This window comes from Rattus norvegicus, chromosome 5 (assembly GCF_021556685.1).
Source record: "Rattus norvegicus strain SHRSP/BbbUtx chromosome 5, alternate assembly SHRSP_T2T, whole genome shotgun sequence".
In the NCBI taxonomy this organism is placed as follows: Eukaryota; Metazoa; Chordata; class Mammalia; order Rodentia; family Muridae; genus Rattus; species Rattus norvegicus.
In genome coordinates, this window is record NC_141538.1 from 73,969,044 (window position 1) to 73,996,582 (window position 27,539).

General features: G+C 40.2%; 1 long non-coding RNA gene across 1 annotated transcript in view; it reads right to left on the reverse strand.

Moving 5' to 3' along the window:
* Window positions 1-21,514: 21,514 nt before the first annotated feature.
* The window catches only part of LOC134478975 (uncharacterized), a 57,059-nt gene continuing 51,034 nt past the window's right edge, over window positions 21,515-27,539 (reverse strand). Inside the window, exons 4-6 of the long non-coding RNA XR_015620213.1 lie at window positions 22,240-22,346; window positions 22,032-22,147; window positions 21,515-21,698 (exon numbers count right to left, since the gene is read on the reverse strand). This is a non-coding gene — a long non-coding RNA (uncharacterized LOC134478975). The remainder of the gene's footprint in view (window positions 21,699-22,031; window positions 22,148-22,239; window positions 22,347-27,539) is intronic.

Sequence of the window (27,539 nt, forward strand, 5' to 3'; positions counted from 1 at the left end):
TAAGGTTCTTGTAAAAAAGAGACCTTAGAGGTGGGAACAATGACATACAATGTGTGCGCACGTGCGCCCACACTCACACACAAACACACACACACACACACACACACACACACACACACACACCACACACACACACCACACACACACAGACACTTCATCTCTTCCTTGTTTCCCTCTCTTTTCCTGTTTCTCCTTTTTTTCTCATGTTTTCACTTTTACTTTCTCTGCCTCTTAGCCCCTTCCTTCCTTCCTGCTTTCATTTATTTATTTTTTATTCTTTCGCTTACTCTTCTCCCACTATTTTATCTTCCTTAGTTTTTCATCCCCTCAGCTGCATGAATTAACTTAGAGCACCATTCAGAGACCTTCTAAGGTAGGTAGACATTAGCATTCTTTATTCCCCGAAGAGTTTATGCTTAAGAACGTAAGTTTGCAAACACTAATATGCTTAGGACCCACTTAGGGTGGGCGCTTGAGCCAATTTGTGACCTTCTCTTGGATTTGTGATTCCCTGGAGAACTCATGGGTGTCAATTATGGGCAGTGGCAACAACACAGTGACCTCCCTGGACCTTCGACTCATTTCTCAGAGGGCACCGAGAGCCCAGCTGGCCACCACAACTTTGTGTAACTTCCCAACCTCAGACAAATCTGAACTGATGACCTGAGGGTGAGAGGCTCTGTATAACTTGATTACATTTTTTAAAAATTCCACTTTTCTCTTGAAAAGACACCTTCAGAACACAATGTCAGTTTATCTCTGCAATTTTAGACATCAAATAGCTTATTTTTTTAGTTCTCTCTGGGTCAAAGAATGTTATTAAGAAGAAAAATGTAAAAAATATTGGTTTTGCAACCATTCAGTATCCAAACTGAGGTCTCTAATAAACTCACAGAAATGATTTTCTTTCTCTCTCTCTCTCTCTCTCTCTCTCTCTCTTTCTTTCTTTCTCTCTCTCTCCCTCTCTCTTTTTCTTTCTTTCTTTCTCCGTTTCTTTCTTTCTGCCTTCTTTTTTTGCTCAAGGGTTCTTTAGAGAAAAAAGGATAGTTAAAAACATTATGCAGGACTGGAGTGCCCTAGAATTTATATACAAAATAAAAATGAAGTGGATAAACCGGCCAACAGATATAAAAAAGATAACCTCAATTTTTAATTTTTGACAAGATTTGTCACCATGTTCTAGATATTACATGTGTGTTATATTAGCTCTGTGGGACACCACTCCAGAATACAGAATATAGACTAGACTGTGCATGAACCACAGAGAAGGATTACTCTTTAGTTTTTCCGTTTATTCAAGAGTCTGTCCACTGAAGTGTTTATCTCATTCCTCACTGTGGACAAAAGGTGCTGGGTTTTATTTAAACCCTTGGATTAGTACTTCATCTGCAGATATTGTGAGGTCCTTTGCCAAAACAGGCACAGAAAATTTAAAACAACAGGCACAATGTAATGAGAATGAACAAACCCTTCCTTCTTTTTTCAGTGGTATATGGGAAAAAATGAATATTTTATCTTCAAGCGTTTATACCTATAAGGGAAAGAGATGTGGAAAAATGAATTGTTCCATCTGTAATTTCAAGCAGGGAAAATGAGTTACAAGCATATCAACAGAATACATCCAGTGGGAGGCCAGTGAAGCAGAAGGACAAGTGGCTAACCTCCCTTTCTCGCCTTATTCCCATAATTGATTGGATAGAAACAAAGCATTCTCCTCAGAATGAGAGGCAAGAAGTCTGACACTGAGCAGTGGCTACTTCCCAAGATATCTTTGTCAGCAAGATGGGTTCAAGTTATGATTTCACTGTCTCTATGATTGACATTGTTACGGTTCTTAGAACAGTTACCATGGAAACCAAGGGCCTTGCATGTATTTGAAGTAATTCACCTGACCTACTGCTCAACATGAGGGAGGGCTATGGGCTAGAATTCCTCCCAAGTAGTCCCCGTGTTCAGGGCATTCTGGCTGTAGCGTTACTTTGAATCTGAAGAGCCTTTTCCAGGCCATAGAGATGAGTGGGAAGGAAATGTCCATTTCCTGTATCTGCTCAGAGAAATTCCAGCCCGACAGTCCCCTAGGGAGTTGAGATGTCAATAGCTTCTGCTGTTTTCTCCCTCCTAAGTACAGGCTTCCTTTCTGCTCCTTCATCCCTGGTATCCCCTAGGAAGAGCCAAAAAAAAAAAAAAGGCTTAAGGCACTAGTGCACCACCTATGTTCTACCTCTGGGTTGGACAAATATGGAGAGAAGGATTGAACTGGAGAGAGAAAGGCTAAACAACCTTAAGTCTTCCAGAGACAGACTCTGCACTATACTGAAACTCAATCTGCGGTGGCCCAGGGCTTCTAATACATGTTGCAAGATTCAGGTTGCTGTGGCTGTTGCAACATCAGAGTATATCTTTAAGGCTACCCATGCATCAGATCTGCTCAAGACCCAGTCTACCTCCCCATTTCATCTGGAATGCTTCATCCCTTTTCTCAACTTGAGGACAATCTCTTTCTTTTGATTTTTTTTTTTTAGGCACTAAGGCTCTGGAAAATCCCCCCACCTCACCCCGCCTCACGCCCACCAACATTCATCAGTTTTGAACTCATGCCTCTGCTGGGTCTCTTCCCCTCGATGCTTCCATTGGCTGCCTTTAGGATCCACTTCTTTCCTCTGTGACCTTAATATCTGGCTTGGTATTTTCAGTTCCCTATGTCTTCTCCCCGTGCTCGTTCAAATCAAATTCCCTTCAACAGCTGAAAACACAGAGGCACAGATCCCCTCCTTTGCCTCACCCCGTCCTCTCCCCATGGTCACTAGGGTAGAAGCAGTTGCATTCTATTTTCACTTTCTCACCAAACCGAGATCCTTTCTTCCATGCCAGCTCTCAGCATCCTTTTCCATAGCCTCCCTGAGCTGGTCATTATGAAGACTTCATGCTTTGGGAACATTCTGTTGGTTCTTCACCAGTCAGGTACTCTTCTTAAAGTCACCGTGGTCAGTGAGTTTAGCCTGCTGAACATAGTCTGGGCCCTGTCCAAACCTACACATGGGATTAGGAACTATTGTCTACTCATTCATTTGCTAAATATTGACTTAAAAGTTGGCATTTTATAGGCACTAAGGATATAGACCAGTGCTCTTCTCTCCTGGAGTTACGAAACAGTAAATCAAGCAGGAAATGAGCCTAAACAGGAAAATTCAAAACACAGTGATAGAGGGAAGCAGGGGGTGCTGGGATGGGCAGACCAAGCACACTCACTCATAAGGACCAGATAGCATTATGAGTTCCATGTGCTTATTGCTTTATTTAACACTCCTCGCCTCAGAACAGTTACTTCACTATTTCCAACATGCCCGGGAAACCAAGGTACAAGCCAGGGTGTATAGTTGCTTGGGTGCTGAACAAATGATGACTCGTGGACTTGAAGTTAGATGGTCATCTTTTCCCGTCCATCCTTTTAGCCCCTGAATCTCTGGGTTAGTGTAGCTGTCACGTTATTTTCCTAGACAAGAAGGTCACTGGGGGACTCTTTGAAAAGAAGGTATTTAGCCTGAGGCTTCTAGACAAAGAAGGAGCACTTTGCACATACATAGCTAAAGGAAGGAGTCAGGGAAGGCATTTTGGTGAGAGCCACCAGGCTGGAGAAAGGCCTCAGTGTAAGGTAAAAGTGCACAGAGCATCAACACGTCTATACCACAGAGAGAATGGCCCAGGAGGCTGGGCTAGACTTAAGACAGATTTGGCAAATTAAGGGATTTTACTATGTTCCAAGAGCCATGGGGAGCTGGAGTTCCTTTTCCCTTTACAAATCTCTCTGTGGCAGATGTGTGGAGAATGGATTGAGAGTTAGTAAGTGGGGGAGCTGCTGGGAGGCTGTTAACAGCAAGGGACCAGTCTATGAATAATTGTGGCTTTGTTTCTGTTATGTCACCGGGTATGGAGTCATATGACTCTACTGTGGCAATAGCTACATTAGACATGGCATCCACAGAGCCAGGGGATGGGTAAATGGAGGACTGATGAGAAGGACAGAAACAAGAGCAGCTTTCTGCTTTCTGACTTTAATAGTGAACTTCTTCCCTATTTTCTCTGAGCAGAAGAAACTTGCTAGCCGCAAATACTCCTTCTTAATCTTTTGAATTATCCCTTCCTCCTCCTCCTCCTCCTCCTCCTCCTCCTCCTCCTCCTCCTCCTTCTCTCTCTCTCTCTCTCTCTCTCTCTCTCTCTCTCTCTCTCTCATGTATTTTCTGCTTTTATTCCCCTAGTATTCCCCCTGAGCTGAACCAACAAACCCAACTTTCCTCCCTTCTGAAGAATGGCTTTTCTCATGCTCTTGTCTCTTTAGTTGCTCCCACAGACGCCATCATCTTTTAAAAGCAAGTCATTTTAGTAAATGAGCTACACCTCTCATGACTGCTGCTAGAATAAATGCTCTCACCTTGATGTCTCGTGAGAAGTGAGTGATGGTGGGTCCTCCTGGATGCTGTCCAGGCATGTGATTTACAACAGTTATGAACACTGCCTCATGTCCTACTGCTGCTGCAGTTTTAGGCCCCTTTATCGGCAGAGATTTGCCAAAACGCAAATATTGCCTGGCATAATCACATTGGGAACCTGATGACTGCTGCCTTGAAATTACCCTTTCTGGAATCTCTTATAGTATAGGAATTATGAATTTAATTGACAAGTATCTTATTATTAAAGTAATAGAAAAATTGGTAATTGTTTCCACTGAGATAATCAAGAAATCATAATGTAGCCTTTTGTAATACAGAAAAATATTAGACACTTCTATTTAAACATGTGGCCAAATACTCAGAACCATTTTTAAATACCCAGTGTTGAGTGGTCATTCAAACAACATTAAACGGTTGGTATTTTAAAACAGCTGGTTTATTAAAAGGGGACACTTCTGTTATTATGCTTTATAGGGTCATTGTCTGATGAGCTAAGAAAGCTAGCTATTGAATCAAAGTAGACCACCAAGGGGAGGAGAAGATTGACTTGAGAGTCATAGGAAGGGTCATTTAAAGAACTCAACTCTAATAGTAAATGTGAGGGAGAAATCAAGAGGCTATCATAAGAGGCTATAGTCTAAACCTTTTTGTTTCTCATGTATTTTCTGTTTTATTGCCCCGATATCCCCCAAGGCTGAATCAACAAACCCAGGCCTCAGCCTGGGAAACTTCTGGTCTATTTCTCTTGTTTGTCTATGTATATTATTAAGGTATCTTCAGATGCTGAACTTGTGTGCCAGACCATGTGCTGTTCCTTTTGTGCTCTGTCTTGAACACTGTGTATGAGTTCTGCTTCCACTGTGTTCTGTGTAAAGCATCCTGCAACATTAGCAGGGCAATATAACTTGGGTTTTGGAATTGGGGTGCCTAAGTTCAATTCCAATTCTCTCCCTCTCCCCACCCCCTCTCTGTTGAAATGAATTCTTAGACAATTTCTCCCATGTATGTGCACATAGTTCACTCTCACTGCTCTCCTCCCTTCCCTCCCATCTGCTCACCTCCTCCCCTCTTTTCCTTACAAACCTCCCTCACACTCATGTCTATTTCTTGTGTTTTGCTATTCACTGAGTTTAATCAATGTTGTCTATATGACCACGAGTTTCTTCCTGGTCATCGGAAACGAGTGAGTTCAGCAGGAGGTGTGCTACCAAACACAACAATTCTCTGTCAGAAACCATCAATGAGCAATAGTTCACCTACAGTGAGTAGGGCTCCAGAAGCTCCTCCCCTTTCATGACTGATTGCTGACAGTGCTTGTCCTGTATGGGCCTACTGGAGCTAGCCACAGTTGTGAGGTAAGGCCCACTATAGTTGTATTGAGTCTCTTTGCTGTGTGATCTCAGTTAAAGGATGCAGTCTTCTCATGTCTCTGCTTACCGTCGTTACACAGAATAGAAATAACCATAGTGACTTTTTCATAGCAGTGTTGTGATGCTTATAGTTGCATATGTAAAGTATTTTAATATTGGCTAGGTGAATTAAGTACTTAATAAAGGAGTCTAGGAGATTTCCTCAAGTAGAGTTATTCATTCCTTCTGCTGGAGTCAGTCCTGCTGTGGTAAGGATTGGTACAGTGTTTGTTTATGTGCATGTAGGATGTGGTTTTGAAAGAGACAGAAGTAACAACATTACTTCTTCTGTGTTCCATGGAGCCTCTTTTGATGCATGGCCATAATGAAAATTCAAGAAATATTAAATGAGTTAGGGAAATAACTGTAGGAAAATTTGCAGTCTATTTAAAGGTAAATTAATAAGGGGCTCCAAGTGGAATTGTTAATAAAATCAACTAGAGTGGCTATCTAAATTGTGTAGTTATTTGTAATTTTGTGATTTTAATTTTTGGCTACATGATGCTTACGGTGTTTAGTTTAGTTTGGTAAGAACACCACAGTTTTAACCTGAACGCTTAGCTTCGCAAACCTTTACTGATAGTATATGAGTTCACAAGCCTCAAAAGATAGCTCCCGATCACTGATCACTGAAGAGTCAAGATCTACTTTTCCTATACTTTTTCTATCTCTGCTCTTAGGCTTGCTTATACTGGACTCTCTCAAAGAAACCCTCCTGCATCTAAGTGACAAACCCCTGTCTCCCATAAAGAGAGAAATCTTCATTTTTGAATCCTTCTTTTTCCTAGGTACTTCCTGTGTGAGCAATTTTCCAAGAATATCTTCCCACTGCTCTCACATTTTAACTTACAAATCTAGTTCTTTACTGTATCTGGATTTTGATTGTCCCCTGAGGTCTTTCCTTTTATTTCCCATATATAATTTCTGTAAAAAAAAAAAAGATTCTTTTCACCTTGGGACTCTCTTGCCAAGTAGAATAGCTGGGCTACCCAGGCAGCTTACGATTCATTTCTTCCAGTGATGACTTTGGATCCTTCATTCTGTTTGCACATTTGAGAACATAGTCAATTGAAAAACAGGTCAGATTGCCACATCATTGAAGTGGTTTTGTTTCTTCTTCTCTTTTGAGTTACCAGTCTTTGATGTTTGAAAAACATTATACACTGCTTAACAGCAAAATCTTGAGGGCAAATTTCCACCATTACAAAGGTGTATCCATTTCAAAAGACCTGGGAGATTAACTAGATTACTGATTTATAGATAACAAATATGTGATATCCCAGGGGCAAACACTCGTCTAGAAATTAATGATGGACATTTGTGAAGACCAGTGTCCTTCTCTCAACAAGTTTATTAATGATGGAAGAGTTTCAGTTGGTGAAATCAGTTTAAAGTATTACACTTAGGTATGCTGTTTTTCTTCTGCAGACACTTCTGTTTGTTTGGATAAATAAGTCAGTCCTTCATGAAGCTTACAGATGTCTGGTCATTTGCATCTATCTGTGGCCTCTCATTTCTTTTTCTTTAATGCAAAAACAATTTTATATGTATGCATGTTTGCCTGCATGTATGTACATGTAATACATACATGGCTCGTGCCCACTGATGACAGAAAGGGCCCTGGGACAGGAATTGCAGACAGTTGTGAGACATCATGTGGGTGTTAAGAATTGAACCTGGGTCCTCTGCAAGAGTAGTCAGAGTTCTTAATTGCTTCCAGCAGTTTTTAACTGGTGAGGTACGTATTTGGCTCTGTAAACCCATCACTTCCTGTGCATAGTTTCACTCGGTTTACATAAAGAGATTTTTGTAGATGTCATTTAAAATGACACATTTGCATGACTTATTTAGTGAGCCACTGAATTTGATTAGCATAGTTTGCATGAGCATGGGTGGAGGGTTACTTACTGAAGCATAAACAACAAACCAGTGGCTACAACCACTGGATAAAATGACTCTCTTTGATAACTTACCTCTTTACTTCTGCCTTTGTACCCTAAATTTATAAGCCAAACTGAAGCGGAAGTCAGGTGGTCACACCCCTCCACTTGGCTTCCACAGCATCCTACTCTTTATGGAGTCCCCATGCAGTGACCCCACAAGACCACCGTGGTTGAGTTTCAGCTCCTCCTTGTCTCTCTTTTGATTACTCTGTTCTATTGCTGTTGAGTGCCTTGTCCTTTCATGGATATAACAGGAAAGTCTCTAGCCTTAGTAACCTTAAAAGGCCTTCCAGGAGCTCGCTTCCAGTGTTAGTCTTTGGGTCTTTACAGAGACACACATTCTGGATATGTGTTTCTCTAAGAACCCTATTTAAAAAGTGGGTAACCCAGTGCTTGTTCAACACAACCATCCTCCAGTCCTTTTCCATTTCGGTTTTCTCTACCATCTCATAGTGTTTCCAATGCTCATTTAAGACTTTCCTATCTTTCCACTAAAGTATAAATTCAACTTGGGCAAAAATGTTATCATCTCTTACTGGTTTATTCAGTGTCCAGAACAGTGTCTGGCACATAGTAGATAAATAAATGTTTGTTGAACCAATGAGTGTCGTGGCCTAGAAACCTGGCATTCTTTCCATGCCTTCCTTTGAGTTCTCTGATAGAGAAGAGGGTCTAGATGTCTGCCACTTGGCATCTTTCTTGCTTTCTTTGAAGTCTTCTGGTCCCCTGAGTTTGTCATAAAGACCTGGAAATAATACTCAGATAGACTTTTTGGCAGACTTTCCAAAGAGGACTTTTAATAATAAACTTTTTAAATTTTTGAAATAATTTTAGACACACAGGAAAATTGCAATTTTATTTGGTTTTCATGCTCCTGAAGATCTATGTCATTGAGATATATTGAAATGCAAGGAGCTGTACACATATAATGTGTGTAATTTGATGAGTTTGGCGACAATGATGTACTATCACCAAATCTATGCCACAGACCTGCTCCTCATCTCTAAAGGTTTCCTCTTGCTCTTATTAGTATTATTATTATCATTCTGCAGCAAGAACAATTATCAAAGGCTCTATTATCTTACCAACATTTTAAGTACATAATATTTTATATCCTATTAGAAACAATTTTAATAGATCTTTAGTTTGTTTCTCTTTGTAATTGATGTTCTGTGCATTCCAACTAATACCTTCCCCCTTTCCCTCCTCCCAGCTTTCAGCAATTCATTAGTTCATTCTTCACTCCTGAACGTTGAACTATTGTCGACTCTGTACACTCTGTATGAAATAGGATTTGTACTTCTGTTTTTAACTTATTTCACTTTTCATAATGCCTTCCAGATTAATCTGTATTGCCTCAGACAGCAGGGTTTCCATTCCTTTTTTGAGACAGACAATATCTCATGGGTGGATATCACATTTAAAAATCTATCCTTTCCTGAACATCTAGGTTGCTTCTGTTTGCCTGTTGTGAATACTGATGCTGTGAACATGGTGATGCACTGGAGTTTGGAGCCCTTGTTCTTTCCTTTCCTTCCATATATGTCTTTCCTTCATTCTTACAACAATCTCGCATACAGATGACATTCCAATCCATCTCCAGTGATCTCACTGGAGTGCCACATCAATCCTAGATAGATAGAAAAAGAAGGAAGGAAGAAGCCTAGTAATAACTGATCATTATTTTGTGCTTGGAACTGAGTCATGCATGTTCACCATGTTTATTCATTTATGTTAACCCCAGGGTGGAGATATCGTTAATCCTGTTTTATAGATGTGGCCCAGTGAGACGGTGACTGGCAACGTGCCTGAGATCACATGGTCACTCAAACCTAAACCTCTTTTGTCCTCTTGTGTCTCTTGCCTCTGTGTTCCCAACGCCTCCCTTGTGTGGGCTTGGCTTCATTTAAGTCATGTTTGAAGACCTTCTTCTTCCCTGGAGATTTTTGATAAAACAAGTTCTCGTAGGTTCTTCATTTTGGCTTTACTCATCTGTGAGTCTGAACTCAGGGGCCAGAGAAGTCAGACCTGGTGTAAAAAAATAGAAACACACACAGACACACCCACACAGACACACCCACACAGACACACACACACAGACACACACACATAGACACATACACACACACATAGACACATACACACACACTCACACACACACAGACACACACACACATAGACACACACACAGACACACATACACACAGACACACACACAGACACACACACACAGACACACACACACACAGACAGACACACAGAGAGAGAGACACACACACAGACACACACACACAGACACACACACACAGACAGACACACAGACAGACAGAGAGAGAGACACACACACACACTCACACACACATACACACACACACTCACACACACACACATAGACACACACACATAGACACACACACAGACACACATACACACACACAGATACACACACACAGACACACAGAGAGAGAGAGAGACACACACACAGACACACACACATAGACACACACACAGACAGACACACACACACAGAGACACACACACACATAGACACACACACAGACACACACACATAGACACACACACACACACACACACACACACACACACACACACACACACTCTGTACCACCACCACCAAAACTGTGTAAGGTTTTAACTCGTAAGGAGAAAGTTACTCCAGAAAAGCAGGGACGTTACAGTTTTTAGAAGTGGGGTTTTCTTCCATATTTGGCTCGACACCTAGAAAATGAACACTAGAAATTTTATTGGGGAAAACACTGGAAATTGTTCCTCTTAGGAAGGGAAGAGTTCAATTCTTTCAAGGCAGAATCTGTGTGTGTTCTCTGAAAAGGGAGGGGTGATTGGAAGGAAGCAGATTTGTCCCTAGCAAAAGTACACACAACTTACAACAACAACAACAACAACAACAACAACAACAACAACAAAAACCAGGGCATCTAATCCAGCCAAGTTTTTCTCTGTTGGCAGAGTCCAGGGTATGCCTTCATTTTAAAATCAGCCCAGTCCTGGGAGAACTAACTTCTTACTTAAAAACTTAAAGAACTTAAAAGAAAGAATGGGCCCCAAATTACCCATATTTGCTTGCCTGGAAAGCAGCCAAGGGGAGCTACATCTCTCCAATCCCTACCACACACAACTTCTTGCATCCTCACCTCACAGTGTTGGATGACTGGATGACGGCAGAATGTCTTCCCGTGGTCTGTGCAGCCCCACATTGTCCTCTTGGCATTCTGGCATTCTGGGGAAGGGAGCCCAAGGCCTGTGGCTTTCCTCACTTTCGTCCTCACTCCCTTCTTGCTCACTTCTCACTCAGCTTCTGCCTGGAGTTTAAGTTCTTTTCTGAGCAGGCTGTGTGTGTTGTGCTTACATGGGGAAAGGATTTTGTTTTCCATCTGAGCAAGCTGGTTTTGAGAGCTTTCAGGATCCACCCGTGCAAACAAACAAAACGCTCTACCATCCCAAACAACATGCTTAGAAAGTATGTAAGGGCAAGCACAGCTAGAGAAGGTTGTACGCGGCTCCAAAGCCAGCCCCTAGGTGTGTGGAAACGCTTGTAGTGGGAGGCATGGAACATTGACTCAGTGTGCCTAGGGATTCGTTGGTCATCTTAATTTGGGAAACGATTGCTCTGACTTGTGGGTTTTTTATTTAGTGACAGAAAAGCAGCAGTGAGGAAGGAAGGAAGAAGGAAGAACAGAAGGAAGGGAAGATGGGTGGAAGGAAGAGAGGGTGGAAGGGAAGGAGGAATAGAGGGAGGGAAGAGAAGGGAAAATGAAAAAGAGAAGGGAATTTGCTTTTTGACTTAGAAATACTTGGATGACAAATGTCATCCTGTTCTGTGTGACCTTGGTGATGCCGTTTAACCTCTCTGAGCCTTACCTGAGAAGCAGGAGTCAGGGATCAATGGAGTTTTATAAAGTTCCTGTGCACACATAGCGTATCTTCTTCATTCCTTCACAGTCCCACCCTAGTCTGCTGGCTTATGGGTCCTCTGGGTGTAACTGGGTGGGTTTTCCTTTCCCTCCCACTTTTTAATCAAGTTACTCATTCTCTCTTCATTTTTTTCTCCCTGAAGCCACATACTTAGAGTGATGAGAGGTGAATGGGTTGTATTAAGTTTAAATCTTCAGGCCATCAGAGAGCACTGAAAGTTGCATAATGGTCTACCATTAGACATTACACAGTGTATTCAGGAAGGGCAGAATGACTTCTCTGTCAACACTGGTCCACTGTATGGTGATGGCTGTGTGCTGTATAGCCTAGGTGTGTGGCAGGACATATCATCAAGGTTTATATAAATACAGTCTATGATGTTTATACAACATGAAAAACTGTATGGGTGGATGTTATTTCTGAGACTATATTTATGCTATTCTTAATTTTAAAATTACATATATTTATTAATTCTGTCATGTGTGTGTGTGTGTGTGTATGTGTGTGTGTGTGTGTGTGTGTATGTGTGTGTGTGTGTGTGTGTGTGTGTGTGTTCATGTAGAAGTTAGAGGTCAATTGTCAAGGGTCAGTTCTATTCACCTACCCTGTGGGTTCCAGGGATGAAACTTGGTTTGTTGGGCTTGGAAGCAAGAGCCTTCCCCACTGAGGCAGCTTGCCATCTCTGAGCTGTGCTTTAACATTTAAGAAATGTTTCCAATCAACTCTCCCTGCTTTGCTTCTTAGCATGTTTTGGGAAGTAGTTTTTAGTACTGGTTGTCACTCCATTTTTCAAGCGAGGACTTTGAAACTCTGGAAAGTTATAGGACTTAACCAAAGTCACACAGTTGGACACTCTGGGTTAAGTCAGGCTCCACCCTGGGCAGCTAATGATAAAGCACCAGTTAATTTTGCATACTGCTCCTCCCTCTTTCTGCTCTCTGTCTCCTAGCTCTGCACTGCTTCTTTTGGTCTCTAGTATTTCAGGTATCCTGTCGGCTTTTTCTTGAGTTCTCATAAACATGTCTTCTGAGCAGCTGCTTGGTGTCAACCCCTTTTTCTCTCCTCAGGTTTAGTTTATTTTTGATAATAGTCTGTCCCATGAATAGAACTATTGTGAAGGTGCCTCCATGTTGCCATGGCTACTGATGCTAGCCATTGCAGGAGCTCATCATGAGGGTAGTCGCTTGTGCTATCAGTCACTGGAGCTGCTGCTCAGCGTTGTCATTGCTTAGGCCATCATGAGCATGCTCATGTAGCTCTGTGATGAGACCACCAATGTAGAGAACCCCTCTCACAGATTGGTGTCAACTCCTTTTCAGGACTTTAATAGTAGTGCTTCCCCATCTACACCCCAATACCTCCAGATTCCTATGAGTCACTTGAAAAGCCAGGGAAGTCTTTCTGAGGAGGTCACTCAGTATTGACCTCTGACTCCAACCATAGATGATTGACAGGTGTGATTTTTTTTTTCGGAGCTGAGGACCGAACCCAGGGCCTTACGCTTGCTAGGCAAGTGCTCTACCACTGAGCTAAATCCCCAACCCTGTCATTTTTTATTTTTATCCTTCAGCGGTCTTCCTAGCTTCTCGGCAAGTAAGCTTCTTGCTGGTGGTCCTTTTTGATTTCAACTTCATCTATCAGATCTTTTGTTTACCCTAGCTTAGATCCACACAGGGACCTTTGCCATTGATAAATTATGACCACTATCCTATAAGGACTTTGATATCAGAGATAAGCAATAAATAATTCAGAAAAAATTTGTGGATCTAACACTGAATTCACCACTGTTTATTATAATAAGACAGAACAAAATATAAACAATGGCCATTGACTAAAAACCACAGAGAGAGAAAGAGCTGGATTTATGCCAGTTCCATAGTAACAGCAAGTTGTTAACACCCAAAAAAGGGGCAGGAAAAACATGATCCTCAAATAAAAGATCAGTTGCTAAATTGAACCAGATTTTTCATGAACCCAAATATTGTTCTTGTTTTCCCATTTTGTTGCTGTTTTGGCAGTATTGTCTTGACTTATTTGTTTCCTCAGTAGTACTTTGAGGTAAGCACTACCACACCTATTTTATAAATGTAGAAACTCAGGACCAGAGAGAGTGGACATACGTCCAAAGTCATAGAGATAATAGGGGAAGGAGATAGGACTTAAACACAAGCCCTCCAGTGGCAAACATACCTTTGCCTCATTGATTAAGCAATTGAATATGGTGTTCAGAACGAAGCGTGCTCAGAGACTGACATTTGCTAAAAAATATTTAACACCTTTAAAATAGGTCATTGTCAGTTTTCTCTAGTAAGTTATTGTGCACACATATTTGTTAATAAATATGCACTTACATTGTTAGAATTCATCATTCTGTATGATCAGTATTATAATCTATGGGTAAATCTCTTTATCCCTATACTCCCTAAAGAATCTAGGATAGGAAACCAGTAGTCTGCTGCTATCATTCTGAACACTGTAAATGTCCAGCCTTTCCTGGGGGTTCACAAAACACAGAGACTCAAGAACATTTTCTAGATTACAGTTTGCTTGCCATTTCATCTCTCCCTCCCTTTTTTCTTTTTGTATATTTGCTCTCTGCTAGCAAATTGGAAACTCTCCAGGGAGTACATGCTAGGTGACCGGGCTCAAACTTAAGTTAGGATGGATGGTTTAATTCAGATCACATCAACAATGAACATGGACAAAATGGTTCATTCTTGGAGAAACAGGGCTGGAGGGATGGAAGAAATCACTGGCAGGACTCAGTCATGCATAGACTTAGTAAGTCAGTCCTTCTATCTTTGTACCGATGACTTGAGGGATTGACAAAGAACATAAAATGTATATATGTTAATATAATGTGTTTTTTTGGTGTTTATACTTACTATTAATACATGATCTTTAAAATTTTTATAGAAAGTCAAGGAAAGTGATATGGACTAAAGAACCTTTACTTGTAGATAAAGAAAATTTGGTAAATCATAGGCTACAGATGTAAGAGGTAGTAAAAAATTGGGGTATTTGGGGTATATGGGTACATACCTATAATTTCAGAACTTTGAAGACTAAGGGAAAATTGTGATGAGTTCAAGATCAGCCTGGGTCATATTGTGAATACTAGTTCAACCAGAACTATATAGCAAGACCCTGTCAAAACTTAACTAAACTGATAAGTCTTGGTCTTATCCTTCTGAAATGTAAGATCCTTATTAGAACCATTTCTACTAAAATAATTTTCAAAAGTCTTACTTTGATCATGCTGAATTACTGGAATTTCATGCTTGAGTTCTGCAGCCTTTAAAGTTGAGGCCTGTGATGATTAATGATGATTATGGGCACAATAGGATCTCAAGTTTATTTAAATAACACACTTTCTGGGCATGTCTATGAGGGATGATCTAGACTGGGCTAAGAAAGGTAGGAATATACACTTCAAGTGTGGATGACACCATGCCATGTGCTAGGGTCTTCGTGGGCCACCCATCCTTAAGAAGAGAGTGAGACAAGCACAGACATTCGTATTTCCCTGCTTTCTGACTCTGAATGTGATGTAAGCAGCTGCCTCAGGCTCCTGCCGCTGTGAGTTCCCAGAATGGTGATCTGTACCCTGGAACTATGAGCTGAAAATAAAACCCTCCTTTCAAAGTTTCTTTTCTCAGTGTGTTTTGTGCTAGACAAGTAGATAATACGGTACCTTTAAAATTGATCTTCTTTTAGGTGTTCACACATTTATTGTTAACTACTGAAAATAAGGAGAATTTGAAATCTAGAAATAATTTAAGGCCAAAAATTCACATATTTAAGGATATATAATAAATTGTGTGAGATCTATGATTTATGGGGACTATTTTTCAACTTCTTATCTCTATTAGAACCAGCAGTAATCACGACACAAACTTTGATATTCTGCTTACATATAAGACAAGTCCTTGCCAGGGGAAAACATCTTTTTGAGCCCTTTGGTTTTCTAGGCCTAAGTTGGGTTCAGAGCCAATCACGTCACTGTTTTTACCCTTTTGCCAAGAAGTTTTTCATGATTACAGAGAAGTTCCTGAAAACATTGGCATTTGTTTTTTTTTTTTTTCTTCTGGAGAAATCCCTCGGGACTTTGTGAAACAAAAAATACAACGAGTACAAGGGAGGGAGGGACAGAGAGGAACAACATTATTATTTCTATTTACAGAAAATCAACCAGAGTATAATAGGATATTAAGGAAAGAAATTTTTTTAGAGTTTGGTAAAGTTCAGTAACTTTTCAGATTAATTTGCTTAAGATGGATGATGAGTGGATGAGTTCCTTTAGGACACATTGGTAAGGTGTCGCCTCAAATTCTTAACTTCTAATTTTCTTTTTATTTAAGAGAGGTCTTAGGACACAAGTTCTTTGGAGGAACCTACGAGATCTCAGAACTCCAAAGGGTAACATCATCCACGTTTCCATGGGCTATTCAATCACTACTTACAAATATATAATGTACCAAACTGCTTCAAGCATGACTCTACGAGCTGGTGGGAAAGTGGGAAAGAGGGCAGCTGTATGACCCTTGTACTTTTGACCTTACTGTCTGTGGAGAAACAGAACACAAACATGTAGACATATATAGTAGAACTTCGTTGGGGATTCTGAAGGAAAAGCAACTACAGGGAAAGGAAGGGGAAGACCCTGGATCTTCTGTTTTGTCCTTCTACCATTAGTGTGTTTAGCATCCCAAGCCCACTCAACAAGAACAGGTTGTCACATGCTAGTTTTGTTCCCATGTTTAGATGAAGCCCTAACGCCCAACGTTCCTTCTTGTCTTGATTCTGCTTATTTATATACTCATTCATTCAGCACTCATTCGTTCAGAACTGAATCACTTTCAGACCTGTGTCAGGCACAGACAGGATCCCAGAATGGTCGATGTATTTGGTTCTTAGCTTTGGTTGCCATAGGCTGGTTGGGATATGGAGATTAGTTGCCAGGCAGTTAAAAGGTGGTGGTCATAGGCTTTGGGAGAGACAATACTGATCAATGGAAAGTGAACAATATTGAAGATGAAAAGAAAGCAGAAGGCTGACAAACATTCCAGAACATTATGCACAAGTGGAATTAGATAAAGGAAAAAATGTATGTTTGACAGAAAAAGTTAAGCACAGTGGAGTTATGATGTGAATGGAGAGATGTAGAGGGACAGAACACAGGCGTGGGCGGCAGAGAGAAGCTGATGCAGGACTCTGAAGGTCATGCTAATTAGTTGGTAATTATTTAGCAGCTGGTATCTAGGCATTTTCTCCTGGTTTGACCTTCATGTTCTTTCTGGTTTTTCTTTTTCTTTCTCTTCTGAGAATGTCACTCGATTGATTATACTTCAATCTCTGGAACCCATCTCTACTATCCATTTAGTTTCCTGGTATTTTTGAATAGGCCTGGCCCAGGCCTATTGAAAATACAGCTGGATGATAAACACTTATGAAAGAATGAATACCTTAAAATCATCCGGAGACTAACCAAGTGGTCTAGACTGCTTTCATGAGGTGAATGTACAAAGCCTCAGAAAGGGTGGAGGGGGTGAGGAGCTGCCGATCTTTCTCTTCAACAAGAACACTTTCTGGTGACAGAACTTCCGAAGACAGCTGTCCTGAGAAGCGCGCACTCGTTCTTGCCTTCTGAAGATCAAGTTTCTTAGACACTGATGCAGCTCAAGGGATAAGCTCCCTCCCATAGAGTCGTAGCAAAGGCTTTGTCGAGGGCCATAGCCCTTATCTGAATAAGGAACTAAATGCTTTCATAAGTAAAATATTCATGATTTGGGGAAGGGAGAACAAAGCGTGTGTTTTATATTGGAACACTCGAAGCTGCCGTACCTCAGGTAGTACCCTAAAAAACCACAAGCAAAAGGTTTGAATATTAATTATCTAAAAATCAGAAATATGAGTCAGTTTCTAGTGAGTTAAGGGCAGGCTTTACCCTCTGGATCCGTCAAGTTCTCAACAGGTTCGGCTGCTGGATTTTGTAGAGAGTGGCTTGGATTTCAGAGCTCTGGGATTTCAGAATTGCAGATGAAAGACAGTGGGCCTGTAGCGCATCGATTTGTTAGGCGTGATGGAAGACATTACTCATCGTAGGAATTGAGAAATTCTAGAAGACTTTTAATCAAGGGTTTTAGTTCTGGTTGGAGACCTACTAAATCAGGTCGTATTGGTTACTACAGACCAGGAAAAGGTGCTTTTAACGAGTTCCTTAGGTGATTTTGATTCACATCAAAATTTAAGAAGCCGTGATCTAGAGAAAATTTTCCGAGGAGGCTATGAAATTCCAATTTCTGCATATTTAAGAAAGTGTTGATATTTTTAAAGACTTCCATGAACGGATAAGTATATAAACTGTGCATCAGATTGACACCGGAGAGTGGGTGAATAGTGCCTTAGTTACTTTTCAATTATACAAAGCACCATGACCAAGGCGACTCATAGAAGGAAGTCTTTAGTTTCAAAGGGTGAGTTCATGACCATAGTGACAGGCTATATGGCAGCAGGCAACAGATATGGCAGCTGGAGCACCACTGAGAACTTACATGGTGAGAGAACAACCACAAGGCAGAGAGAACCAATTGGGAGCTGTGTGGAGTTAGAAACCTCAAAGCTTACACCCCAGTGACACCCTTTCTCCAACAAGGACTTATCTCTGAATTTTTCCCAAACAGTTCCACCAATTGGGGACCTCGAATTCAATATATGAGTCTATGGGGACAATTTTCCTTCAAAGCATCACAGAGAGATTCTAGGCTTTCCCTGTCTCTCACTGTAAGACCTGTGGGTGATGGGTGCTTTAGCCTGCTTAAACTCAGACTTGGTAGACTCCATATCAGCTTTGCTCAGCAGGAGTAATTTATTTAATTAATTATTTTAAATTAATTAAATTAAACAAATTATTTTAAATAAATAAATAATAAATAAAATAACAGCTCTTCCTCCCAAAGGGCTGTTTCTACAGAGAACAAATGACTGCCTATGTTATTGCCAGAACTTAAGAAGCTCCAACATTTTATTAATTCTTTGACAGTTCTGAACATACATACAGTGAAGTGGCAGAACTTTTTAATTTGATCAAGTTTAGCTCACCACTGATACTACTGCAAGGCTCCATTCAGAGACATGAAAATTCTCTGAAATTCTCATTTATCTTTCGGTTTTTTTGGGGGGAAAGGGAATTTAAATATAGAGACAAAAGAGAAACAGAAGGTCTCCAAAAATTAGGATGTGTTTTATAATGTCTCACCATAGTTGCTGATCATTTCTCTAAGCAAGGGATTGACTAGGAGCAGGGTTTTAGTGCCAAACAACCTCAACTTTGATTCTTAATTCTGCCCTGATCTGATTTATCTTAGGTATGTCCACTAACCCTCTGTGAATCAGTTCTACCACATATGATGATGGATTTAATACCTACTTCAAGGATGTTGCTGTGTGGGTTCTTCTCCTCTCTATGGAATTATCTAGAAAATAAACATTATTTTATTCAGGTTCTGCTTCACAGAACTTGGGTCTGCTATGCTTCTATCCCATAATACCATGCCCAAGGTATCTGTTAGTTTCTCACACAGGAGTGTGCACAGCACTAAAGCATGGATCTTGTCACTCTTTCTCATTTTTCTGCCCACTGTGTGGTGAGTATTCAGCAATGTTTTCCTGAGAAGAAAGGGGGCATAGTGAACTGTAGAATTGATAAACACAGTGGACTTTGAGGTGTGCTAGTAATAACTGAACCTCCAATAAAGTACCAGTGTACATTATTTTTAATTAAGATTTTAATCATCTTGGGCTTATCATACATATTTTCAAATCATGATAAACTATATAATGTCCCCTTCTAAATTGGCTATTTCATATATCCAATCGATTCTCTTGGATAGCTTTTTAAAAATTATTTTATATATTTGGGGTTTTTTTGCCTGTAGTATGTCTAGTGCAAGGCTGGTGCCTGATGAGGTCACAAGAGGATGTCAGATATCTTGGAATTGGAGCTACAGATAGTTGTGAGGCACAGACCATGGATGCTTGGATCAAACCAAGCCTTCTGTAAATAGCAAGTGTTCCTAATCCTCGAGCCACCCCTCCAGCAGCTTCAGAATGCTTCTTAGCTTCTAGATCAAGAATTGACCCATTTTGTCCTGAAAGTCAAATTTGACTTGCAACCTATAAATAAAATTGAATTGATGTATAGTTACACTCAATGGCCGCCTTTGTACATCAGTTGCAGAATTATATACTTGGGATATAAATCATACAAACCCAAAAGTATTTACTATCTGGCCCTTTGTTCAAGGCCCTTTCCTTCCCACATTTTCCCCCTTTCTCCCTCTATTTCTTCTTTGACAATACTTTAAACTGAAAAAGTCAACTTTTACTGTGTGAATCATAAAAGAAAAAAGCTAAAAGTTGTGTTGACTGTCGGGGCATAGCTTGTTAAGCCATACCCTTGGCAAGCAACAGAACAATACATCAAGTCTTGATTTGTAGCACTAACTAATTTACTAATGTCAATACTGTCACCACGGTTGACTGTCCGCTACTCTCTTGATATTATTTAATATACACTGGAAGAGAGGCACGACGACACCCCTTTCTGTACTCTTTCTATACTATTTCTGCCCCGTGCAATGCCAAACATCAGAGGAGCATAGGCAATAGTACAATGTAATAAAATAATGAAGGGGTGTTGTGTTTTTAACAGTTTGCTACTTTAGTGTGTAATGTAACTCTTTTTTAGTAAGATGTATGTATGACTCAATTTTTAATATTACCTATGATTAACGACTGACTTGCAAAATTCCCAAAAATGTATTAATGCTCATGAAAGGCAATAAAAAAGAGTAACTATTACATTCCTGGCTCATGGAATCTTCTTCATCAGGGGTCTGGGTCCTCCTGAGTACTGCTAGGGACTGTTAGATGGTTTTGCACCTCATCTTTTGGGTTTATAGCTTCCATCTAATAGATGTCCCAGTGATGCTATTGCAGAACCTGGCCCACATTGGACTCTTCCTGCAAAGGCCTGGACTAGATTATCAGAGCTGGAGGCGAGGGTAGAACCCAGGGAAGGAGCCACAAAGCGTGAAACTGTTAAAGCAGAGCTCACTGCCCTAGGACACACTGGTCCTACCAGCTCAAGCGGTCATCCTGGTGACCTGCTTTCATGATGGGACTGAGAGCTGTGAGTAGGAGGCTATGGGGAGAAGGAGTTACATTACGTTGATTTGCCCAACATTGTCTATTGCTGGCTATCTGTCAGTAACTGGACAGTTGGCTTCTATACTTAGGAGGTATATCCCCATCTCTAATAGCAACAGAGTAGTGCCCTGTTATTTTCAATATTACACTTTTAGGAGAGAGCAGGGAAGAGTCAAGCCTGCAGATGTAGTCATTATCATGAGCCGACAACAGGGCAGAGCCACCATGGAGCCAAGCCTCTCATGCCCGGCTTGTTAATGGGTGTCATTTTGTTAGTCTTGCGGTAAGGAATCTTTAGGTCATTCACACTGTGAGAGGTGAGGAGGAAAAGCTAATTGAACAAGGTTGTCACCTTCCTGAAAGCATAGTTGAAGGCTTGCTGGGAGCTGAAGGATTGCAAATAAAAGGGAGGGGTTTTTGCTAAAGCCTTTTTCTCCTCTCCAGTTTGGTTTCTTTTTTCTTTTCTTTTCTTTTTTCTTTTTTTTTGTTCTTTTCTTCATTCTACAGGGATTTCTGGAAATATTATCTAAGGAATGAAGTAAGAAGGATAAAGAGGGAAAAAGCTACACACATCTTCTTTTTTCTCCCCCTCTTCCCTTTGACAGCTGCACAGGAAGGGTGTGGGGCTGGTGTGGAGTGGATGAGGAGTTCTGCAGCTTCACGACATTACCAAGGGGAATCCAGGGCCAGAGGTGTGCAGGTGGAGCTGTCAATCAGAGGCAACATCAAGGGCTCTTACAAAAAACAAAAGGGGAGAAAATGGATGTTTAATCAATAAAGTTGCTCTCTGCTTAACCTTTTGTGTTTTAAGCAACATTCACCGGAACCCAGCCATAGAGTCCAATATTTAACACATGAAAGATACTTAGAAAAGGTGAAGACTTGGAGAGCATCTGGAAAGTGAAGACAGGATGGAGGGTCAAGAAATGGAAAGAGACTCAGAGGAGAAGGAGGTCAAACGCATGTTGAATGGAGGCTTTCTGAGGGCTGCTTTGAGAAATGGAGGAGAATGCCAGGGTGTTGGGTTTCCGGAGAGCCTCCTCTCCATGCCTTCTGCTCTGGCTTACCTGTAGAAGGTAGAGCATCTCCAGCTTCAGCTGCCAATGCGAGTGGAAGAAGCAGCCTGGCTCACCTCATTTGGATTTCTGTTCTCACAGCACCCGGTCATCTCCTTATGGCCTTTCTGAGCAAAAATGCAAAGGTGCTTAGTTCAGAAAGGCACAGGGCCGGGCGGGGGTGGGGGGGCGCAGCAGTAAGCAATGCTAGAGAAAGCACCTAGGCAGAACCTTTGGCCCCTTGGCAACACGCAAGGTAGGCCTTTCGTAATTTCCTATCTGTGCTGTCAGCTTGCCCCGCACTCTGGCCCATCCTTCTCTGTCATTCTGTAACGAAGACAAATTTTGAAAGTGTAAAAATTATAGAGAATTGAGAAGAAACAAGTAACAACCCCCCATGTCTCCTACCACGTTCTTGCCTACTCCCTCCTTGTCTGCCCCAACCTTAATTTTTATTTTTTTCCCATTCCTTGTCATGTGTCAGAAACTGTTTTAGAAGCTTAAAAATGGCCTCCATTTGGAAGGAAGACATGTAGGAAATATATGTTCCAGTATATGCATATATATTATGTTTATTTTCGTAATAATTTTATTTAATTTGTTTAAGCAACTTCCAAACATAAAGAGAAACTTAGGTCTCTTGTTTTTTTGTTTTTGTTTTTTTGTTTTTTGCTTCGTTTCCTTCATTACTTAATTTCTCACCCCAAAGCTAACCTCTGATAGAAATTTTTCATTTCCCTCTTCTTTCTGACTTCCTAAATGCATATGCACATATTTATAAGCATGCACACATATAAATACATGTGTACATATCACACATCTTGCCATATTTCTCATTTTGCCGGTTTCATATTTTACTTTGTGTAGTAGGAGAACATTTGTAAGTGTCTAAGAAATGCCTCCTTCCCACTGGCTGCATAGTAGCTAACTGTGCACATATTAAACCATATCAATTTTAAAAAGCATGTGTTTTTCAAGTGTCTACTTGACTATTTAAACTTTCTGGTGTAAATTATTGAGTTACCTAATCATACGCCTTACTTCACAGGACATCATCAACCCTGCTCCTTGGGAGGTCCTCTCTTTTCTTTTTTCTTTTTTTCTTTTTTTATTCACTACAGGTTTTTTTCCTTCCTTTTTAAACTCTGTGTCTCATTGTGCCTCTATGGTTTTGTTGCTTCTAAATAATGCTTAGCATATGATAATCTGCCCTCTGCACATTTTAATTCACTGTTCCTGTAGTGATTGACAGCTAGATTGCTTCCAACAGTTGCTGTACAAACAGCTCAATGAACTATTCTTGAGGATGTTTCCTTACGTGTGAGATCTAAACCCAGGAGTGGAATTGCCAGACAAGGAATATGTATGTTCATCCAATCAGAGTGCTGCTGGATTGCACACTGGAGTGACTGGGTTTGTGTACGTTTCCAGATCTATTGGAGATGTCTTGAGTGACCATGCCTGTCCCAGTACCAGCCTGTCTCACCATGTCTGACCCACTAGTGGGTCAAGCCCGTTTTCTGATAGCATGCAGGCCTACTTCCTTGATAGTTTAAGTTGCATTTTTATAAGTATAAATTTATTTGGGAAAATTTTTGTAAACTTTGGTGTCTGCTACACTTCTGAAGTTATTGCTATATCCTCTTTCTGTCTCATTTTCCTACACAGGCCATTCTTTTATTATTGATCTTGTAAATCTTCAATATCTAACCTATACATTTTAGGTAACAGTTTCTTGATAATTTTTTTAGAAAATAAAATATTTTGTCTTAGCTGTGATCTGCCTGTGAACATTGTCACGGATATCTCTAAATTTTATGTAATAAGGTATTTTTTTCGCCTTATGAATAAAACTCAATTTTTTTAAAAAAGTCTTCCTCCATCCTTGGTGCTCTGTGTTCCCATGTACTAAAATCTGACTTTCCTTTTCACATCTAATTCATTTTAAACCAATATTTTGTATTGTATACAGTAGGAACCCAATTTACATTTTCTGTATGTATTAGGATACTTATTTCTTGCACTCTATTAGTCTCTCTTGCTGCTATAACAAAATGCCACATACGAAGCGATTTATAAGGAGTATTCAATTATGACTCACTGTTATGGTTAGCGGGAGCTCAAGATCAAGATGTCAACAAGCTTGGTGTCTGCCCAGGACCTGATCTCTGTTTCCATGATGGGGCCTTGAGTTTTATGTTCGCCAGATGTCATGGAACTAGTGTCTTCAAATGGCAGAGGGCATAAGGGTGAAGGCTAGGACATCCAGGGGACATGGACACTTTCCTCCAGGTGTCTTTATAAAAGAACGAATCCCTTTGTGAGGCCTTTAATCCCATGACCTTAACAGTTCCCAAAGTCTCAAATGTTATTTTATCCTTTGAGTATTAAGTCGCAATACAGATATTTTGGAGAGACATATAAATTCACATCATAATCAAATATAAACTATAAAGAACTTATTACCAATTTAAGAGCTGTTCTAATTACTTTAATTACTGCAATGGCTTTGTAGCTAAGCCTAATTTCTAAATACAATTCTTTATTCTTTACTCAAGTTGTCAAGACATAGGCATTTTTTCTTCCTTATGAATTTTAGAAATTCACCTCTATAAAGACCTTACTAAAAGATTGTTTGGTTTAAAATTTGAAATAGACTTTAAAGGAAATTGCTATCTTTGTGTTATAAAGTACTATTATCCAAGACTATAGAATTTCTTTACATTTGTCTTTATTTTACTGTATGCCCCGAAAACACAAACTAAATGCCTGCATTGTAAGCATGTGTACAATTAAACTAATTCTATAATAATTATCAAGTTGAATGTTTCATTAAATTTTCTATTTGATAATTTAGGGGAAAGAAAGATATTTTAATATATTTTCCTTGTATTAGAACTTCACTGAACCTTTATTATTCTGATAGCTTGATGGTAGTGATTTCATTTCTGTGTAGATTAATATGGCCTCTTTACTTTTTATTGAAAATAGGTATTTTTCCAAACATAAGATGTTCTGATTATGATTTTTCCCTCGGTCTACTACTCCGCATTCCAGTTCACCTCCCCCCAATCTGGATCCACCCCTTTCTGTCTCTCATTAAAAACAAACAGAAGATTTAGCTCAGTGATAGAGTACTTGTCTAGTAAACACAAAGCCCTGGGTGGAATCCTCAGGTCTGTCAGAAAACAAATAAAAAAAACAAACAAACAAAAAACAAACAAAAAGCAAAACAAACTGCCAAGACTTAAAAAAAGAGACAAAAACAGAGACTTCTAAAGGAGTATGATATGACATGATATGATAAAGCAAAAATTAACACGTTGGTATTAGGCAAAACAAACATAAGGAAAATAACCCAGGAGAGTGCACAATAGAGACTTATTCATTCATACATTCATGAATTCCATAAAAGCACTAAACTGGAAACCATAACATACATATAAAGGACCTATAGGGTAAAAAGAGAGAAGAAAAAATATATTCAAATGAAATTGAACTTAAAATAAGAATAAGGTAAAATTTAAAAGATAGAATAAAAGGAAGAGCCCTGGCCTGACATGACGAGACCCTGACCCTCCATGTGCCCTTGAGCTTGTTTGTCATTGGCCATCAACTGGTGGGCATGAAACCTACTCTGAAGAGTTGTTGATTCCCCAGTGAGACTTCCTTAGAGGAAAGTAAGTTTTCCTCTGCAAATGGTTATCAATTGGAGATTGCTTCCGGATTAGGGATGAGGTCATGTGTTCACTTCTTAAAGCTCTAGGACCTCACCTGGTGCAGATCCATACAAGCTCTATGCAGGCAGCTTCACTCTCTGAGTTCGCATGTGTGCAGACCATATTGATTCTAAGGGCCTTGTTTCCTTGCTCTCCATCCTTCTGACTGTTAAATTCTTTCTGCCTTTTAGTAGTTCCCTGAGCCCTGAGGAGAAGGGATTTCATGGCAACATTGTATGTGGAGTTAAGTGTTCCCAAGTCTCACCCTCTCTGCATAATATCTGGCTCTAAGCCCTGTATTTGTTGCTATCTGCTGCAGCTGGAAGCTTCTCAGATGATGGATAAGCAAGGCACTGTTCTAAGAGTAGAGAACATCATTAGAAGTCATTTTATTGCTACATTAAGTATTTTGTTTAGAATGGTAGTATTAGTAGTAGTTGTTTTTACCCCACATCCCTGGGCTATATAGTGTCAGGCTTTTTGTTACTTAAGTAGTCAGGTATGAGGATCATCTTAGGGAGTGGACCTTAAGTCAAATCAGACATTGGTTGGTTACTCCCACAAACCGCCACCATTGCCCTAGCATATCTTGTAAGCAAGTCACCATTGTAGATCAAAGGGTTTGTGGCTGGGCTGGTGTTTGCTTTTCTCCTTTGGTAGTGAGCAGAGAGAGTACCTTTCTGAACCAAAGATACTGGCATGAAAGGGTGAAGGCTCTCTATAGGCACGAGCTTGACTTCTCCATGACCAATGAGTTGGGCAGATGTTGTCCTCAGCCATAGGACCTTGTCATCAGTTTGTGAAGAACAAACTAAGGTTTTAGCAACAGTCTTGGTTGTTTGGTAGTTCTTGTGGGATCCCTTCAGTCAACAACTCCATTAGTTGTAACCAAATCCCAGTATTGGAAGCTTTATTGGGTGTTTAAGGATCTCCAGTTGGGCTCTCTTTCTCCCATCACAGGTTATTTCATTTAGATTACATTTATGTAGGTATATTTTAGAAAGCGTCTACTGTATTAAGTTTCCATACTACTCCTCTCCTCTAATGGCCCTTAATTTTAGCTGTCTCTCTCCATATTCCCTCCCTCATTCCCCTCTTCCTTCTCACTCTCCTCTTGATCTTCTCATTCTAGTCTCTCTCCTCCAATACATTAATAATTCTTTATTCGATTTCTCTTTCCTAGTAAGATCTATCATTACCAGCCCCCTTGCACACCCACTGCAGACTGAGTTCCTTACTCTATGCTTACTTAATCTCTTTGGTTTTATAGATTGTAACTTGGTTGTCATTGACACAACAGATAACCTCAGCATACATACGTGCATACATACATACGTACGTACATATATAGTGAATACATACTTGTATTTGCCTTTCTGGGCCAGGATTATCTCACTCAGTATGAATTTTCCCCCTAGTTCCATCCTTTTATCTGCAAACGTTAGGATTTCATTATTTTCAATCGCTAGGCAATATTCCAAAATGAACCATATTTTCTTTATCCATTCATCTGTTGATGGAATATGTGTTGTTTCCAATTTCTGGGTATTATGAATAGAGCAACAAGAAATATGATTGAGCAAGTGTCTCTTTGGTAGGACGAAGCCTCCTTTGGGTATATGCTCAAGAGTGGTATAATTGGATCTTGAGGTAGATTGATTTGCAACTTACTGGGGAACTGTTACACTAATTTCCATGGTGGCTGTACAAGTTTGCACTCCTACCAGCAAAGGATGAGTGTTCTTCTTAGTCTAGATGCTCACTGGCATTTTTTTTTTTTGTTTTGGAACTTAGTCATTCT